General features: G+C 40.4%; 1 protein-coding gene across 15 annotated transcripts in view; it reads left to right on the top strand.

The window, feature by feature from the left end:
• Positions 1–20,087, top strand: part of Zfp385d (zinc finger protein 385D) — a 383,190-nt gene that overhangs the window by 170,104 nt on the left and 192,999 nt on the right.

Below are 20,087 nucleotides of genomic sequence, written 5' to 3'. Positions count from 1 at the left end.
CCCTGGAGTGCCTTGGTTTAGTTGATAGAAAATCACCAAAGCTTAGGATTTTGATCAGTAAAATTGTTTAATTCTTTGGCAATGTGCTTAACCTCCCTCAACTTTAGCTTCCCGATCTGTGGAATCTAAACTTTGACATTGATGCAATAGCACAATCGTGAAACTCACATGGAAATACAATATGAAAATGATCCAACTAATGATAAGAGGTAACAAAAATGTCAGCTTGAAAAAAATCAGAAAGGACAGAAAGCTAGAATGATGATGACAGATTGTCTCCATACAGCTCGGCTATAGTGACAATGTAGTGTGCTTTGTCTATCAAGGTGATGGGTCCTCCTTGAATCCTTTGCAGCATAGGAACACGGGGCTGAATGGTGAACTTAACTGAGTTTTAAATGACCACACAGTAGTATCTGTTGCATTGGGCAATGCATGAGTAAAAACAATTTGTCTTTCTCAAATATCAGCATATATCAGTAAATATTACCAAAATGTGCAAAATGCAAGTCTAACTATATTTTCCACTGACTAATTTTGGGCTAAGTCAGTTCCTCGTTTGGTTGTGTGGCATTGTTCTCTTGCATCATTCATGTTTTCTAACCAGTGTGTGTGTGTTTCCATAGCTACTTGAGAAGGCATAGAAAGTTATCGATTGGTGTCTTGCTTAATAGAAGTTGACTCAGACAAAGACTTGAAGGGCAGTTTTTCTTGTAAATGCTGTGGGAAAGCTTTTTGATTAATGGTTGATGTAGAAGGACCCAGTGCACTGTGAATAATGCCATGCTGGGGCAGGTGGTCCTTGATGGTATGAAAAAGCAAGCCATGGAGTGAAAGTTGAGAAGCAGCACAGGATCCTGCCTTCAATTCTTTCCCTGACTTTTCTTAATGACATAGAAGTGAAAGCCAAATAAATCCTTTTTTCTCCAAGTCACATTTGGTCATTGTATCCAATCACAATATAGACCAAAATAAGCCTTTAGGAAAATATGTGAACGATATGGAAGCATAATGAAAATATACTATTTTCATGTTCCATATTGTGAAAAATACTCTGTGTGAATTGACTCTTGTGGAATCCTTCCTTTCACTTTCAAACCTACCATGAGAGATGGGTGAATTGGACATAGATTACTCTAAATTGTCAGGCATTTCTACAAGTTTAACCAACTTGAAATTGGCAGGAGGAGACAGCATAGCAGCTTAAGCATAGAAATGAGCTGAAGAAGACCCTTTCTCCACATCCCAGGATTCTCTTTACCACTGGCTGCTGGTTTTCCTGGAATATGAATCATTGAGTCTGTCCTGCTAGAGCTGAATCTGCATTGCAAAGTACCCCACCCCCACCCCTATATTCCCCTCACCCCACCTCCACCTCCTCATACAGTGAGTAACCCAAGGTTTCTCTCTGAAGTTGTAAGACAGGAAAGTTCCCAGCTTCCTGGATTTCTGCCAATCCAGTCCTTTCCTGTAGTAATTATAAGGATATGATTATTTCCCAAATTTCAGTTATTTTAAAAGAAACCTAATCTCTTCTAATTCAGGTAATATAATGTTCATTGTTTATATCTGTCTTCCTGGCTGGATATAACACTTTTATTTATTTTTTTATTGCAGTGCTCTTTGAATAGGGGAAAATAAGAATTTCCTCCTTTAATGCTAGTGCTTTATATCGGGCTAATTGTGTAGGTCACCCCAAAAGCAGTGCATAAAGCCAAGTCATGCTGTAGTGGCAATCCATAGCACACTTACAAATGTCCCCATCTCTCTCTTTTGTTTTTTTTCTTTTTTTTCCAGAGCTGGGGACAGAACCCAGGGCCTTGCGCTTGCTAGCCAAGCACTCTACCACTGAGCTAAATTCCCAACCCCAATGTCCCCATCTCTTAAAACAGTTCATTTGATTTCCTTAAAGTAAACCATCTGATAGTTTCCAGTGAAGTGGGAAACAAATGCTGAATTGAAGAGTTTGTAGCACTTCCTGCATTCGCTGCCTCTTTAGGAACTGCAGTTCAATCCATCTACATCTCTGAGGAAGCACACAACAGCAAGTCACACTGAAGTTTTTCCTTTCTGTGCTTCTTGCATCCTGAGGCTTTAACTGGTTTCTGGTTGTTGTGTTGATGCTCCCTGCTAGTATTTGCTGAAGGAAATATAGGGAGGAGGAGAACCAGTTCAAGGCCTGCCTGAGCTACACATTCAACCTGTTTCTGCCTTTAGCTTTAAATGTTTGTTTTTTTAACATGTATACTTCTGTAGATAACATTTATCAGTCTATATTTGCAACCAAGAGTCTTTCTGAGTCACTACACATGAAGTATATGATTTTAAGTTCGTATTACTGGGTAATGGGTCCCGATAAGGATTAAGACTGCTGGGTACCTTGTTATTGTACGTGCATCCTAGAGTCACCATGCTTAAGGTTGATTTTCTTTCAAAATGATTATTGTCAATATTGTACAATAGAAATGTTATTAAGGGGCTTGGGATTACTCAGCAGGCAAAAACACTGGCTGTTCTTCCAGAGGACTCAGGTTAGATTCCCTGCCACTGTGACTTTCAATTGTCTGTAACTCTACTTCCAGGTTATGGAACAATTGTCTCTGACCTCTGTGGGTTATAGGTACACATGTGGTAGGTAGACATATATGCAGAGACAATTTTTTTACTCAACAGTAATAAGAACTAAAGTAAACACATTTTAGATTCTAGAACTAGATATGACCTAAGTCCTCAGTTTTCGTTGCCTCTGGAATCTATAGAACAACCTATGGTAGGTGCTATATTGCATTTAAAGGTAGATGAGGAAACTAATCCAAAACTATAGACAGGAGTGCTCCTGCCTGGAAGTCCATAAAACACTAATTATACACCTTGTGACGAAATTATCTGAGGATCACTTTCAGTGACAAGCCGAGGAAAAGAGCCTAATCACTCTTTTCCTTTTCATTCAGGGACAAGCTTTTGAAACTGTGATTTCCCTTTGCTGATGCATTTTGCTTTGAGCATCCACATAATTCACTTTGAAAGAACAAATGAGTGAGTTTGCTAACATAAATTGTAGTTAAAATGAGCCAAGCTAGAGAGGTATTCAAGCAGTGTTCAAACAAAATGAGGATTAAACAAACTACAGCATGTATTTTGTATTAAAAATTAATTAAGTTTAAAAATAAGACTCTGTGAGCTGTGTGGGTGGGCTGAATTTGTAATTTAGCTATGTGAAGAATCTGTGTCTGTAAACTGAAGTTAAGGCTTGATCATCTTAGTATCTCTCTGGGAAGAAAAGGTTATGTCCTCCTATCTTCTACTTTGGATGGATGGAAATAGAGCATTCAGGATTCCTTTCTACTGAGACTTGTAGTTACCCTTCATTCTTCAGTGTAATGTCAGGCCCCATCTGTTCATCAGCCTTCCCTCTGTGTGTGAGGTTCCCTGTGTATTCAGTCCTAAGAAAGTGCTGTCTACACATGGGGAAGATTTGCAAACAAATGCTCTCTTTGGACTCTATGTATTAACCATTTGGGCCATGGCAAATTTGGGAAATTGCAAATTCAAAGTCAGTCTCTCATGACTTTATGTTCTTTGTGAAATGTTTTACAGGACCTTTGTTTTTTTCCCCAATCACAACAGCTTTGTTTATGATAAGACCTTTGGTGACTTTCTCACATCCAAGTATCAGTTTATGTAAAATGAGTGGATGATTTCCGGCCCATATGAAATCACCCCTTTCATGAGCAACTGAACTTTTTTTCAACTGGATAAGGCAAGACAAAGCAAAACAAACAAGAATATCTCCTAGAAGGCCTGAACAGATGGCTCAGCAGTTAAGAGCATTGACTGCTCTTCCAGAGGTCCTGAGTTCAATTCCCAGCAATCACATGGTAGCTCACAACCATCTTTAATGGGATCCAATGCCCTCCTCTGGTGTGTCTGAAGACAGCTACAGTGTAGTCATATAAATTAAATAAATAAAAAAATCTTTTTTTAAGTGACTATTTCCTACAGTGCTGAGATTCAAAGACACACACACACACACACACACACACACACACACACACACACGCATACGCGTGTGTGAAGTAAAAATACCAAAAAAGGAAACTTCACAAGAACAGTAGACATGGAATTGAAAGATCCTAGCTCGAGTCTCAGGATGGTGCGCCCCAGGAAACACCGATCTCGGACGAGACCCTAAATGAAAGATCCCTGAAGAGAGACCCTTTCTAAAGTCACGGGAAATTGCGGACCCCAGACACAAAGAGACCATTTTGGATGTAATAAGCAAAGGCGAGGTTTATTACAGAGATCTATTACGGGGATCTCCGGGTCGACACGTATCCTGTGCAGGAGACAGAGGTGTCGACCCCAAAGCTCAAAAGTCAGGGGTTTATATAGGGAAGGCTAGGGGGTTTGGCGCGGTTACACACAATTGGCTAATTTCTGGCACGGCTATAAGTGATTGGCTCATTTAAACATGGCAGTGAGATTACAGCACAGCAGGAGAGTACGCATTGACTGGAGCGTACAGGATTTTAGAAGCTAGGCGAGTATCAGGGTTTGAAGGACATCTGGTTAAGGTGTGACTCTGAGTAAGCTGGGGGAGGTGCCCTTCTGCCAGATGGTTTGAGTCAGTCCTGATAACTCGGGCTGGTTCCTGCATTCCTTTTCTTTATCTTTATGGTCTGTTAGTCCTAGCGGCAGGGCCGGGCTGCCTGGACTTGCTTTTCACAGTGTTTAGCCCTGAGCCTGTGAATTTTGAAACTTACTCTTTTAACTTCATATTTTTAAACCTTAAATCTGTATAATTTTCCTTTCAGAATTAGCAATCAAACTGGGAGTTTTTGTGAAAAGAACAACCAGTATGTTTGAGCATCTCAGAAGATAACAGTTTGGTTTTTTTTGTTGTTGTTGGTTTTTTGTTTTTTTTGTTTTTTTTTTTTGTTTTTTTTTTTTGTTTGTTTTTTGTTTTTTTTTTGTGACAAAGTTTGAGTCCGGACCACTGGTCTCTTTCTAGCTCACCAGTTAGAAAGACAAACAGAAAAAGCAGAGAGCATGACCATGCTGGCATGAGGAACTAGTACAGGATCCAGTTACCTCACATCTGTTCTGGGGTCCTAACATAAATTTTAGGTTTAAAGAAAAGAATAAGTGGGGCAAGGGAAAGAAGCAAAACACAGCCTTGGTCAAGCTTTTTCTCTTTTAATCCCTGTCAGGAGTGTCTGACTAAAGCTCCTCTTGGGACCCTAAACTGAACTCAGAAGAGATTCAGTCATTGTCCTCAACCTGAAGTCACCTTGGATTTCTGGAACAGTAAAACCTTGCCTGATGGGAGACACTGTTGTTATTGCTTTTCAAAGGCCAGCAAGGACTCACATTTCCTTAACCTCCCCTTTCCCTTTGAGTCCGATGCTCCGAGAAAGACCCTTTTCCTGTTATCACATGAAGAGATTAATTTTGTTCTTAGATGATCATTTCTGATTTAGGATGCAGTCTTGTCTTCATAGGTAATTGCTGTCATCTGATGCCTTACGTTAGAAACAATGAACAATCTTGGTGGCTCACAACGGAACAGACAAAGCAAAGCTATCTGGGTAAGGCAATTCATTGGCACAATAGATGAGCTGGAGCCCAAACCCAGCAAATCCAGCTAGCAACATGGTAGGGTCAGCATCAATTTTTCTTTTTTCCTGATGTAGGTAGTAATTGCATCTTATCCTTTTCTCTGGGAGATCAATAGCACAATCGGACTCAAAGGGAAAGGGGAGGTTAAGGAAATGTGAGTCCTTGCTGGCCTTTGAAAAGCAATAACAACAGCGTCTCCCATCAGGCGAGGTTTTACTGTTCCAGAAATCCAAGGTGACTTCAGGTTGAGGGCAATGACTGAATCTCTTCTGAGTTCAGTTTAGGGCCCCAAGAGGACCTTTAGCCAGACACTCCCTGAATGATTGGCCTGCCTATGGGCAGAGGTTAGCAAATCCAGAGGAGACAGGTACAAATGAAGGGAGAAATGCCAGGCTTTTATTTGGCCTTTAGTTACCTTGTGGTCTCAAGTGAGGTGTCAAGGCTTTTTAGCAAGAGCAGCTTCTAACTGCTGGTTTTATTTCTGGGGAAGCTAATTTCACCCTTCTGTATTAGAGCTGGACCACCTCTGTCCTTGAATTATTAGCTGAAATCAATAATTCTCTTGACTGTGATCATATGCAGCTGTATATAACGAACAATGGCACACACATAAAGACACACATGCACATGTGTTGATGCCCACAACAACATGGCATGGAGAACAAGGCGTAAGCCTGCAGGATTAAAAACCACACATATCTGGTCATTCGTATTAAGAGAGAATGCCAAATCTGTAGCTTTATTCTCCGAATATATACCCCAAGTTCACTGGGTGGAAAATTCCAGGAAGCACAGTGGGAAAATCCAGCTTGAGACTTCAGGAACAAAAGACCAAACACATGCCTCAAATTTCCTGGGGAGAAATCAAGGAAGACCAGCCTAAGTCCTAGGAGCAAAGACTATGAACAAAAAGACAGGAATGAATGGACCATCGCCCAGATGTACCACCCAGGTACATCTCTACCGGGCCAGGACATTCCTTTGTTAGGAACAAAAGGCTTCTACATGCATCAGCAGGGCTTCAGCAGGGGTCAAACATTGTAAGGGACCCGAGGTTCCAACACACATGGAGGATTTTCTTTTAAAATCATGATGCAGCCAGTTATAGGTTTCTTGTTCCTTGTCATGTGCCATACCCACTACTGTGGTCTGTCCTTAATGAAAGATAAGCTTTACCATGGCCACTACAAAGGTGTACTTTATTTTTTCCTCACCGCAACTATTCTTTACAGAAGAATGTTAATTAGTAACTGATGGATCTAAAGATTGCTGGCGACAGCCCATTAATTCCACTTACTTTAATAGGACTCAGAACCTAGCTTGCAGTACAGCTGTATTCAGACTAGATTATAAATGTAATTTTTTGCACCATTAACTTTGCTGATTAATCTTAGACATCAAATGCCTAATCATTGGAGGCTGGGAAACCACCCCATCTTTTGGGCAGAGTCCAGCTGTAAATGTGCTGCTTGTGTCTTATGTCATCCCTGGGGAAGGACAGGTTGTATAGGGAGATGATAACATCCCACTGTTTGCTGGTTAATCCTTGGGAGGTATTCAGTTCTTCAGAGTGTATGCAGCCTGTTTCCCAGTGGTTCATTTGGGATAAGTGCATTTGCAATAGTGGCTGTTGCCACAGGGGCTGAGATACTCTGAACAATTCTCCCCTTTGAACTCTGGAAACTTGGTTGTTCCTGAGGGTACCGACTAGCATTCTATAGCATATGCCTCTGTTTCTGGGGTGCATGACTCAGAATTCAGCAGATTGAGTCCAATGGCAGAATCAAGTAGGTTAAAGGCATTCAAAAGAGAAACTGGGTGGGCTGGTTGAAAACCCTGTGCTTGCTATTCAGTGCTACCTGATGCTAAAATGACAGGCAGCTGTGGAAATGGAAGACAGGTGTAGCAGCAGGCTGCCACAGTGCTCCTGAAACCCCTGCATTGAGAGGGACTAATCATGGGCACATTAGGAGAAAAATGGCACTTCATTAGCATAACACAGACTGTTAAGAAACGTGAAAGGGACCTACCTTAATCTACTAGCTGAAAAGCACCTCTGGGAGAATTTGGAAGGTGAAGGAGAGTGGAGAAGGTCTTAGAGTGTGGCAGAAAGAGAGTTCTTTCTCAGGAGTTGTGACCATTTACTTTAAGTTCTGTGAGCGCCTGGTTAGCCAAGTTTCCTGAACTCCGGGTTGGAAGAACTAACATGCAGTCCTGGCAGACCCTGCTCTCTGACTGCTTTTGTCTACAGCCAAAAACTTCTCCTTCCTGTATTTCTGGTACAGTCTTAACTGTGTTCCAAACAACTTTCCATTACTTGGAAACAGATACAATGTGCTGCTAACAGGTCTTTGTGTACTCACAGTGATGCCTCTGATGGGCTGTAGTGGCAGTGTTAACACAATCATATTCTATTCAGTAATGAACAGTTAGTTGTGGGGTAAGTTGGAATTTAGAGGAGGGCGATGTGCATACCCATGTGGAGTAGCACCTCCCTTCTTTCTCTGACACAGTGTGGACACAACATTAGTGCAAAGACTACATCAGAAAGGGTCTTTCCTTCACAGAAGGTAGGACTAGAAAAATAAAGCTTCTGCTTGTTTGACACTCCTTTGTCACACACACACACACACACACCACACACACACACACACACACACACACACACACACACACACACACCCCTCTCTTTTCTTCAAGGAATTTGTTTCATTCAAGTAAATTTTAGTGGATAAAGTCTTTGTGGCACTGTAAAGGACAGTAAAGTAATCCAGCTGTGTCTTCAGCACTGGCGTCTGATTGAACATGAGTATGGAAAGGAGGGCTATATGTGTATCTGATAGGAGTGTGTGGATTTACATGAAAGGGTTGTGTTCTATAAAAATAAAGAGAGAAGAAATATGTTTGGTGGATAGGTAGTCAGGTGTGAAGGGGGTGCCTCTGGGGGCCCATGCTGAGGCATCCGTTTCCCCTATTGAACCAGACACATGGCAGTATATTATAAAATAGGGTTTATTCAGGGGATGCAGAAGAGAATTGAGAGAGTAGTAGAGTCTGGGGGGTAGGAGGGAGGGAGGGAGGGAGGGAGGGAGGGAGAGAGAGAGAGAGAGAGAGAGAGAGAGAGAGAGAGAGAGAATGAATAGAGGAGCAGATGCCAGCCATGAGTAAATGTGTGTGTGGGGGGGGCGAATGGAGAGAGAGGGGTTAAGGACCAAGAGCTAGTACAAGAAGGCAAGAAAGAGGAGGGGGCAAGCAGCCCCTTTTATAGTGAGACAGGCACACCTGACTGTTGCCAGTTAACTATGGGGTGAAGCCTAGTCAAAATGACAACAAAAAGGGCCTGAACCTGTACACAGAGGTACACACAAGCTAGTAACTGAGGCGGATACGCTTCCACTGCCAACTGATTTTTTAACTCCTAGCTGTCTTCATCAAAGTAGTGCTTCTTATTATTTGAAAAGAACCTATAATATGTTGACTGCTACGAAGCGAATTTATATGTTAAAATTTATATGCTAAAAATTAGGTTTGTTGGTCATGTAGTATACAACCACTGGGCTACTGTTAATCCCAAAGTTGGAAGGAGAAAGACCACTCACCCAAAACATCATGGCTAAATTAATTAAAGGAAGCTTTAAAAAAATGTGTAGTGTACATGAGCTGACTCCCACTAAGGTAGGATTTGAGAGTCTGACAGTTCAGCATTGGATTTGAAGATACAAGGCTTTTATAGTTCATGGGTAGGGGATTTTGAAATGGGAGATTAGTCAGGCAAAATTGGTGGTGTTTAGGAGCAAAACATAAGCATAAGTAGTTGTCATAATGACCTCCTAAAACAAAAACATGGCTGCAAGATGGGCATAGCAATGTAACCATTATAATAGGTAGTCATGGCAATACTCTAAAAGAAAGGTAGAGTTAAGAAATGGCTATAAACAACTTTTTAGGAAACAAAGGCCTGATTTCTGTTTCTTGGAAAAGCAGTACAAAACCACTTGTAGATAATTTAATTCTTGAGGAACATTTAACGGTAAACAGTAATGAACCTACTTTTTCTTTGCTATAAGATGGCTTTTAAGCTTAAGATGGGGGCAGGCTGGTTCATCATGACAAGGATGACTGAAACACTGCTTTTTTATGAAATTAATAACAACAGATAATGTATTTGTTTTCTAGAATGGTTGTAACAGTTACCACAGAGTGGATGGGTTGCTGGGAGCTGAACTCTGTTCCTCGGCAAGAGTAATAAGGACTTTTAACCACTGAGCCATCTCTCTAGCAGCGCAGTCCTTTCTGCTTTGTATCCCTTACTCTGATGGACTATACTTCTGAACTGGGAGCCGAAAGGGTGCTATTCCCACTGAATAAGACTGAGACCACTATCACAATTTTCAAGCGAATTTGAAACAAACTTTATTTAAACACTGGCCAGGATAACTGTCAGGTTTATTCTGGGCTCTGATAAAATGATGAGTCATGTTTTACAGAGGCATATAAAGCAAACTACAGGGCTATAAATGTCCAAAAGGCCCAATCAGGGGCCAGTATATAACCTGACATATTTCCTGCTTGCATACTTCCCATCTGCAACCAATCAGGGGAACACATACATCCTATTACCTGCCTATGTACCTCCCACCTACTTGTGATCAAGCACATTCTATGCATTTGGGCCAAACCAAATTGTTTAGGAGAGGAAAAACATGTTGCTTGTTATTTTATGTAAGCAATAGCTTCCAAAAGTTCAGGAAGTTTTTGTCCTTGGACAAGTGTGCTTACATACTAGACACGTTTTTGCTTTATGGATCTTGTAGGCACTGTAATGAAAACTTAAAACATAACCTGAGCCCTCACAATTAATCTATCCTTTATCTTTAAAGGTAAGAAAGATAAGCTATATGTTAACTCAGAATTAAAATTTCACAAATGAAGAAATGGAAGGTAATTCAAGGATTGGTGTAGCATCAAAAATGTGTAAGCTATATTCATAACTTGGAAAGTCTTCTATACAGTCATCTAGCTCCTGGTCCAGTGTTGTTTCTCTTCTATTATGCAATCAGTTTCAAGCATCCAGCCACAGATACTGAAATTTAAAAAAAATACTCTGTAAGGAAATAGTTGCATGGAAATAACAGCGTGTCAGTGCTAGAAATGACCTCAAAAGTATGAAAAAGAGGCAAAGATTATTTAGTGCCAGGACTACTTGCTATGTGGGCAAGTCAGTTTGCCTTGAGTTTCTACATCTGAAAATCAAAGACAATCAAAGCACTTTCTTCGGCGTGTCCTGAAGCTGATATGGTCTAACATATAAAAAGTAGTCTATGAAGGATACAAGGGCCTTCTGAAACATTTAGCTATATCAGTAGCAAGTTTGTGATCTGGATCAGAGTCACATCTGCCTCTCCTTCAAGTTCAAATGGCTATTTTATCGGCAACTCAAATTCATCTCTTCAACCTGATGCTGTTCTATGTGGATGGTACCCATTTTATATCTTAAGTCTTGCCAGAAAAGCAAAAAAACAGCATCAGAACTTAGGTGATTGTTCTTAGCACATGAAGATTCAGACACCTCATTATTAATTTTATTAAATGAAACTTTAGAAAGGAAACTTTGGGATCTTTAATGGCAGGTGAGGTTAGAATTCTCTATTATTTACTGCACCATGGCTTGGAAATGTGGGAACTGTTCTTGAAAGCAGGGTACCAAGGGCACAGAGGACTTTGCTGAAATCTCGAGTCTTGCAAGGAGCAGAAGTATTAACGTTGTGTTTTAAGATATGTAATAGTTGCAAATTGTTATGTCAAGGAAAAGAAATAATAATTTGGATATTTGCTACTGTGAAGAATTGTTATTGGAGGTCCTTAAATGTCAACAGATGTTTCCATCTCCTTTATAGCATGTCACTGTCCCAGCTTCAAAGTGACCTGGTAGTCATCCACAGCTCACTCATGAAAAGCATGCAACTATAGTTAGACATTATGTATTCAGTCAGTGAGCACCAGCTCCAGAGATGCTCATACTGTGTAGAGAATACTGACAGCCCACATCTAAGTACAGCTACCAACAAGAAATAAGTTGGAGAATGATCTGTTTTCAAGTTTCAACTTACGGTAAAACTAGTTAGATTTAAAGGTAAGGGAAATTTTTGTTTACAAAACTATGAATTCCCTGCTTTGGTGATTTCACCATAGGGAGGGACGTATGTTTTTCTGGGACAAGGTTTTAGTACTACAGAAGAAAGTTTCCCAGCTTCTAGAAACTCTTCTGCAAGAGTATTGATTTTCTGGTTGAAGTTCCTGAAGGCTACCTGTAAAGTCAATGGAGAGGCACCTCATTTAACACCATCAGGGAGATTCCCAGCACTAAATAATAATTAAGCCATTACTTGCTCTTTCCCAGTTATCCAGATTCTTTGCAAAGAAATTAGTCGAGCTGTGGACACTGGATTTTCACATCTGACTTCCTGAATTCACATACAGGAAAGGTGACCTTGATTCAGATTAAGCGGTGCACATCATATGATCAGATTGGATTTTCTTTTTAGAGCCTTAATTTATTCATTTAGTTTTGAATTTTAAAGAAGATAGTCTTAAGGTGATTTTGTTTTAAACATTTTAATCAATTTAAACATATTTATACAGAAAAGACCTTAATGACTGATTGCAAGCCTCCTGTTTCCAATAAATGAATTCTATCTCTTGATTTTTCTATTCATGATCTTGAATAGCCTTTCAAAGTGTGTCTGTTATTGTCCTAGGTAAACAGTTCTCAGATCTGAGACTGAGTAGGTAGCCTGTTATTCCTTTTCTTCTTTCTAGGAATAATGAAGTCCTTTCAGATTGATTTTTTTTCCTTCTTTAACACATGTCTTCCACTGTCTATGCTCATTATTTTCCAAATTAGAGAAGGCTTTATCAAGGGATTGTTTGTGAACATTACTATACAGATTTATTCATTCCTTAAAATTTCATAGATGTGTACCATGTATTTTGATCATAACTGTGCGGCCCAGTTCCCTATCTCCACTCCTCCCTTTCTCCCTCCTTTCTAACACATTCCACTCCCAACTTCTTAGTTTGTTTGTTTGTGTGCTTGTTTTGTTTTTCCAATTCGTGCTATAGTAAAGGGCGTGGGTGTGGAATCATTCACCAGAGGAGACTTTACCTATTAGAGGTGGAAACTCCTGAAGAAAATACACTCTCCCTTCCATATTACCCATCAACTGCTAACAGCTTCTTAGCTAGGAATGGGAAGTTTGCTGGATTCTTCCTTCATGCTGGGTTGTTAAGAGGCTGGATCTTTTGCAGATATCTATAGCTGCTGTGGGTTCATGAAAAGGTCTTAAATATCAACTCATTAAGTAATTAAAAATTATGAAAAAGACAGTTAACAGGTGTTTTGAAGCTTAAAGAAAGTGAATAGAGTAAATGACTAAGGCAGTGCTATGAATGCTAGGGTGGAAAGTAGATTATCAAATGAAACCTATTTTCCTCATTTTCCTATTTTCTTCATTCCAACTAGGTTATCCCTTTGTGCTCTATTCCAGCAAGGAGATGTGGAATTTTGAATATAGGACTGTGGTAAAGGAACTCACTCGTCTGCACAGATGTGTTCTGCTTCCCATAAGAACACACAAGATCAGATATTTCCATTTCCCAACTTCTCTGAGAATGTTGCCTCTTGTCTGAGTTAAGAAATCTGAATGAGGTGTGTAGTGAGGAGCTTGGTAGGGTGGCACACATTTGTAATCTAAGTACTTCGGAGGCTAAGGGAGAAAACTTTTTATGAGTTTGAGGTCAGACAGCAGACAGCAGGTCAGCCAGAGCTGTACAATGAGATACTGGTTTAAAAAAAATAATATATTGCAAGTGACTCCCATATGGCTCCATGCTACACTTTCACCTATACTATAATTTTGCCCACATATTCATTAAGATCCCTAGATGCCTGTTAGGGACTGATGTTTATTTCTCCAAAATTCCAAGGTTGATGATCTAATATTCAATAATTTGGAATATGCTTGAAGTAATTTCTCATACAGAAAACAGAAAGGAAAAAAAAAAAAACAAGAACAACAACCAAACTAGGTTGTTACAGTGGTGCTTCATTAACCCTGCCTATTGTCCTTCTTAGAAGATATTAGGACACAGGTTCTTGTACAGAAAGAAAGGAACTCAAGGAGGTAAGAGTGACAGCATTCTTAGGAGGAAAACTCTGGTCACACTTTGATATCTGACTCAACATGTACAGGTCTTTGGGAAGTAAATTTCTGTTTACTCTGACAGTAGATTACTACCCTATTGCTTTGGTCCTTGAATGAGGCAGCCTAAGGTGTTGGCCACATTCCCCGAAGCACCTTCCAAAACAATAGACCAGAGATGAGAGAAGGGATGTATGAGATTTCAATCCAATAGAAAAACATAAGACACGAGTGGAGGGTTAAGGCGAACATCCTGAGAGGACAAAGAACAAGGGCCCTGGTGTTTTGGTGAATTGAGGCTTTAATTGAAGTGGGCATGAAAATTATACTTATAGTCATGATGGGACTCAGGATGTCATGAGACTTGGGTGTATAAGTCTGGGTTTGATCTTAGCTGGCCAACCAACCAAGACATATTTATCAACACATTAATGTTATTAACTGTTGTTTTGACTTCATAGTCAAGTAAAGTATTTTCTATGTGGTTCTAGTTTTGGGCTTTGGAAACAGGAGCTTAGTTAACCACACTTATCACTCTGCTTTGGGATAGACAGGGCTATCTAATCATCTTTATTGTTATTAACTTGCCCTTTGGCCTTCTGGTCAGTCCTCACCCACCACTGTTTCATCTTTAAGCTCATAGCTGCAAGCCCTTCCCTCCTGTATTCATTTTAACTCAGAAATGACAAGCAGTTTGAGGATTGCATTTGAAAAATTCCAGTGACTGCGGAAAGATCAGCACTTGAAAGCAGAAGCTGCTGTTTAGAGTCTTCCTCCTCTTAGGGCCTCCCTGGTGAAACCTAGGGTGGTTAATCTTGGCTGCCAATTTGACAGGATCCTGAACTACCCAGGAGACAAACCTTCAGGCGAATCTGAGGGCTTATTTAGACTCTTGTCTTGCCTGTGAACAATTATGGTGGTTAGGTTAATTGAAGTGGTGAGACTCACCCTTAAATGGGCAACACCATTCCCTAGGCTACAATTCTGGACTATACAAGGAGAACCTGAGCTGAGCATAAACAGTCATCATTCTCTGCATCTTGATTGTGAATATGAGGTGACGGGCTGCTTCAGGTTCCTGCTGGCTTCACTCACTTGCCCTTTTACAGTATGATGACATAAATCTGTTCTGTCTTCAATTACCTTTGTCGTAACATTTTATTCTACCAACAGGAAGAGAAATCAAGATAATTTCCATCTGGTCTGTCAAGTTTGATAAGGAAGTTCTGACAAAATAGTGTAGTAGCCTTGAAAACTCCATGTTAGAAACGTTGTTACTTGGGTACCCTATTTGTTGCAGGATTTTTGAGTGATGTGAGTCTGGGTAGTGGGGAGTGGAATGGAAGGTATGTTCAATGTGAGTTTAAGGGCTTATAGTCCATGGCACTTCACTTGCTAATACTATCATATAAAAAAAATCACTTCCCATTCACTTTTCAACTCACCTTGAAATCTTACAGGAAGCTCAGGATGACAGGTCAGATGTCAGTGGGAGACCCCAGGAGAGTCTGCGGTGAGGTTGTGTCAACAACAGAGGAGAGATAAAATTTCAGAAACACAGAGCCAGAAACTGGTGTGTGAAAACTATCTCCTAATTTTAATACCTTAAGTGTAAAAGAAACAATGAAAGTGTCCCAAATCTGGCAATAATCCTAAAAATCTACATTGAACCACCAAAGATGATTATTTTGTAGTTGAAGGAAAAACTGCTCCAAACTTACTATTTTAAAATCAGTCAATAGCAAAAGAAAGACTGATTTCTGTCCCTTTACCTTCTCCATTTCAAAATATATAAAATCACTGTCATATGGGAAGGCAAGCAAAGAGTGTGTAGCACAGAGGCATGCAGAGAAACAGTATAATTAACATGAGTTAATAAAATTATGCAAGATTTTCCTAATTTCTATGTTTGTGTCATCTATATTTTGAAGCATGTTATATGCCGTTTTCTTATAAATATTCTTTCCGCAATCTAATAATGTGTGTGTGTGTGTGTGTATGTGTGTGTGTGTGTGTGTGTGTGTGTGTGTGTGTGTGTGTGTGTGTATGCATCAGTAAATTATATACACTTTAACTGGAATGTATATATAAACAGTTCTCTGACCAGTATGTCAGGGAGCACAGGTGCTCTTGCCTGCTTCCTGAAAAGACTGCCAGACATGGATACAGTTGAATTTCTTTGTGTTTGGCACTGACGCCTTGGAACAATGTCTATTACCCCGTGGGTCAGTCTTCTCAAGCTGGCTTAGCCTGGCTCAGAAGTTCAGACCTAGGAAGAGTATGAAGTTTTCTCAGAAAGAAAGAAGGCAAGCTTACTAGACGAAACTATGGTATCTAGAATTTATTTGGTAAATTTTTCAATAAATTCATGGGATATGAATATTCGCTTCTGGAAAATCTTTTCTAGGTAGCCCTCTATTTGCAACTATTTTCACTGATAACATTAAGGAGCCATATGACTTACTAATATACAATTATGGACCATGAACTGACTTGACACTTCTGACTATTTTTTTTCTTCATGTATTAATTTTAGATACTGGAATCAAAGACCCAGCAATTGAATTCTGAAAACAGTTAGTGAGAGTTCTGTCTAGTCTTCCTAATTTAGGTCTTGTTGGCTAGAGTTGAATGCTAAGGAGGCAGATTTGCAGGGGAAAGCCCCTGGTGTACAGTATGGTTATCTCTGTCTAGAGTATGGACTCGGTGCTGTTTCTAACAGGAAGAGCACAGTTGCTTTCAGATGCTAACAAAGCAGGTGGAACTATTTATCTCATGTCTAATAACAGAGCTGAGAAAACAACTCCAGGGTAACTCCCCAGAGGGAGGGCTAGGCAGTAATTTATATTAATGATGGACAGCCTGTTTCCAAATTGGGAGCTTGGTCATATCTCAAGGTTGTTTAAGTTATCATTGGCAAGATGTTTAGAACATTTTCACCCCATCTCAGCAAAGCTTCATCTTCTCAACCACTTCCCAGAACGGGTAAAACTTTCTTGAAGTATAAATATTGACATTAATGATTTAGCCTCGTGTTCTGTTTCCTGACTGTATTTGCAACTATTTTCACTGATAACTGGGGTTTCTAATCTTCTACATAAAATCACAAAAGAATCTTTATCTGTACAATGAGACTTGGCAAAAATTGCCGTGGAGATGATTAAGTAAACAAGATTAACAAGGAAAACACCTTAATACATTCCTTGTTTTTCCTTTGAGTCAGGAATTGTGACAACTGCTTCCTACACCTTAACTTTTATTTTTATGACTGGCTTTTTGGATACATTGTTTATTTTTCATGTTTTACTGCAAAGGAAGTAGACACAGATCAGTAATGTAAAATTAATGTCTGTGTCACGCGGACATATAGACAGGCAACCTGAATGCATAGCGCAAACTTTTAAGCCCGGTTTGGGAATCTCACAGGATCAGTCACATTCCATTCTATAACAGTGGCATGCAGTTAAGGGTTGGAGCAATGGTTGAGAGATACATTCTGATCCATAGACAGTCAGAGACAGAGAGGGAACCAGAGACAGAGACAGAAACAGACTTGACCTAATATGATACTCAAATCCTATGCTCAGAGACATACTTCCTCCAATAAGGCCACCGTACCTAATCCTTTTCAGCATATCAAAGAGTACCACTCCCTGATGATCAAGTACTCAAATATATGAGCTATAGAGCCAGTTTTCTTCAAAGCACTACATTCTATTCCCTGACCTCCAAAGGTTTGTGACCATGTGATGCAAAAGTACCTTCAGTCCAATTTCAAAAGTCCCTACAGTCTATCAAAGTCTCCATACTTTATAAAGGTCCAAATTTCAACATCTCTTCTGAAACTCTTAACTGTAACCCCCCGTAAAATCAAAATAAAGGAGCAAATCACATACTTGCAACATACAATGGCAGTCCTACTCCAACAGGATCATACCTCCCAACAGTGCCACTCCCTAGGTCAAGCATGTACAAACCATCACAATATCTGAACTCTCATTCCTGTGTGATCCATTGTTGCCATTTCTAGGAAGGACATATTCCTAGCTCCCACAAACCCTCTCTTCCTTCATATCAATTCCAGCTCCTATACTTGTAACTGCTGTACTTGAGCTAAGTTGGAGCTCCTGTCAGTCTCTCGTCCTTACCTCAGCATCTCTTAGTCGTGCGCCTTAATTCCTTGCATGTTAAGTATGTTCAAGGCTGTTCTCTTTTCTTGTGTGTTGGAATTCATCATCTGGCATCATGTATGGATCACATGTACCTTTGACTACGTCCTTTATAGTCTCATCATTGCCCATAAATTTTTTTATCACGATCATTTGTACATAACAACAAAGTAAATAAGTAGGTGACTATCTTTTCTTAACTACTTTTGTGTGTCCCTTTTGGCAAGGGGGTGGATGAGAGTGGTCAGAATGAGAAGGCTAGACTGACTCTATGACAGGCTTTACATTGGCAGTTTAAAAGATTAGGCCTAAATATTGGAAAGCCCTGCCAAACCCAGGCAAGTCACTTACTAGGAAAAACAAACAAAAGACAAACAAACCACCACCACCAGCAGCAGCAGCAGCGGCAACAGCAGCAACAGCAACATCAACAAAAATGGAATTCCTCAGCAACAGTTTTCAGCCACCACACCCCATAATGGTTCTGGAATTCTTAGAGATAGAGTAAGTAAGACAAAGCCCTCCTACTCCAGAATTCCCTAATGTGCTTTAAATCAGGCCTTCGAGATCACTTGGTTGTCTCTCTATCTTGGTAATGGGAGACGCCAACATATTGGACAGAATAAAACACTCTGAGATTTCCTACTATTTGAATCCTGGCTATCATTGTTTGGCTGGCACATAAAGGACCCACAAATTTGAGGGCTCTTTTCTGGGATTCAATGTAGACCCCCTGACCCAAATAATGGAGTGTTATTTTTTTTTTCTGACTGAAAAGTCTGGGTGCCTGGTTGTCTTTTTTCTTATTCATATCTGTGTTTCTGTTTGGATTTAATCTGGAGGCTGAGAGGGGCAAAGTAGACATATATTTTGTCACCTGGCCAGGGGCAATGGAGGATGCTCTGGACCCTCTACCGGAAGCAGGAGAACTTGCCAGCGAAATGCCAAATCTTTTAAGTTCAGACTCCATTTTAGAGAACCTGACCTAAGATTGAACTCAAGTAAACTAATAGGCTGGTACTCAGAATTAGTTTTCAAGTTGTCCCCCAGCAAAATGTGAGCCTAGCTCCAGTCTCCAGGCTATTCCCCAACAAACTTGGACTTTGGAGTACAAGTCTACCCCTTACCTAACAACCACCAATGCAGAGGAGAGCAGAAGTTAAGTTTATGATATGACTAACAGCACCAGCCAATTATATTAAGGCCACAGTAGCTTTTCAATTAGATGCTTGTACAGCTATGCCCTGCTTGCTGCTTACTCTAAAGCCTTGCCCTGATAGACATTCATAGCTCCCCCACCAGCAAAACCAACCTGTGTGATGTTGGTACATTGTGGTGGGGTGGGGGGTAGTTCAAATAGAATAAAGACCCTGCTGTGAGTTGCATCTGATTGACTCCTGTCTGTTTTGGGGATCACCAACATTTCCCTGGCACAACACTAGTTCTCATCTGATTCCTAAACCAGCTGTGTGTCTGTGGGTCTCCCATGCACAGAGAAGAAGAACATCTGAGACAACCTCTTGGTTTTGGTTTTGTTATCCTGGGAATGTTCATTAGTGTCTGTCTATGTGTATTCTGTTTGTGCTTTTTCTTTCTTTAATTCCTAGTATGGGATAGGCACAAAACAACCCAGTAGGCCTGATCCTAAACCATTTTACGAACTTTTGCTGAGTCACAGAAGACTCGGGTCTGCTTGTTCATCCCCACAAACTAGCCATCTATTGCAGGAACAAATGGCCCACTTATGGCCTGAAGAGAAGAATTTCCATCTCTCCATCATTTACAGTTTTAGTCTATGGACCAAGTCCATATATCATCACATGGCAATACCTTGTTGAGTAGTCCCCTGTTTGGATGAGACCATTTTTGTTATGCTCCCCACCCTTCTTCCTCTAAAAGAAGACCCTCAGCCTTCTGCCTTGCTCTCCCTTTCTGCTCCTGAGGAGAATCTTCGTCTCTTTCTTTATGTTCCTGCTCCTCATGCCACTGCCTCTGCCCAGCCAACACAGAGAGAAGAGCTGCCCCTGACTCTCCTGACTCCACTTGGAGTCTACTTCACACTCAGACCAGTACTGCCCAGAGGGCCTTACTCTTCCAG

This window comes from Rattus norvegicus, chromosome 15, assembly GCF_021556685.1.
Source record: "Rattus norvegicus strain SHRSP/BbbUtx chromosome 15, alternate assembly SHRSP_T2T, whole genome shotgun sequence".
Classification (NCBI taxonomy): Eukaryota; Metazoa; Chordata; class Mammalia; order Rodentia; family Muridae; genus Rattus; species Rattus norvegicus.
The sequence above is the reverse complement of the archived record's forward strand: the minus strand, read 5'-3'. Positions and strand labels throughout refer to the sequence as shown.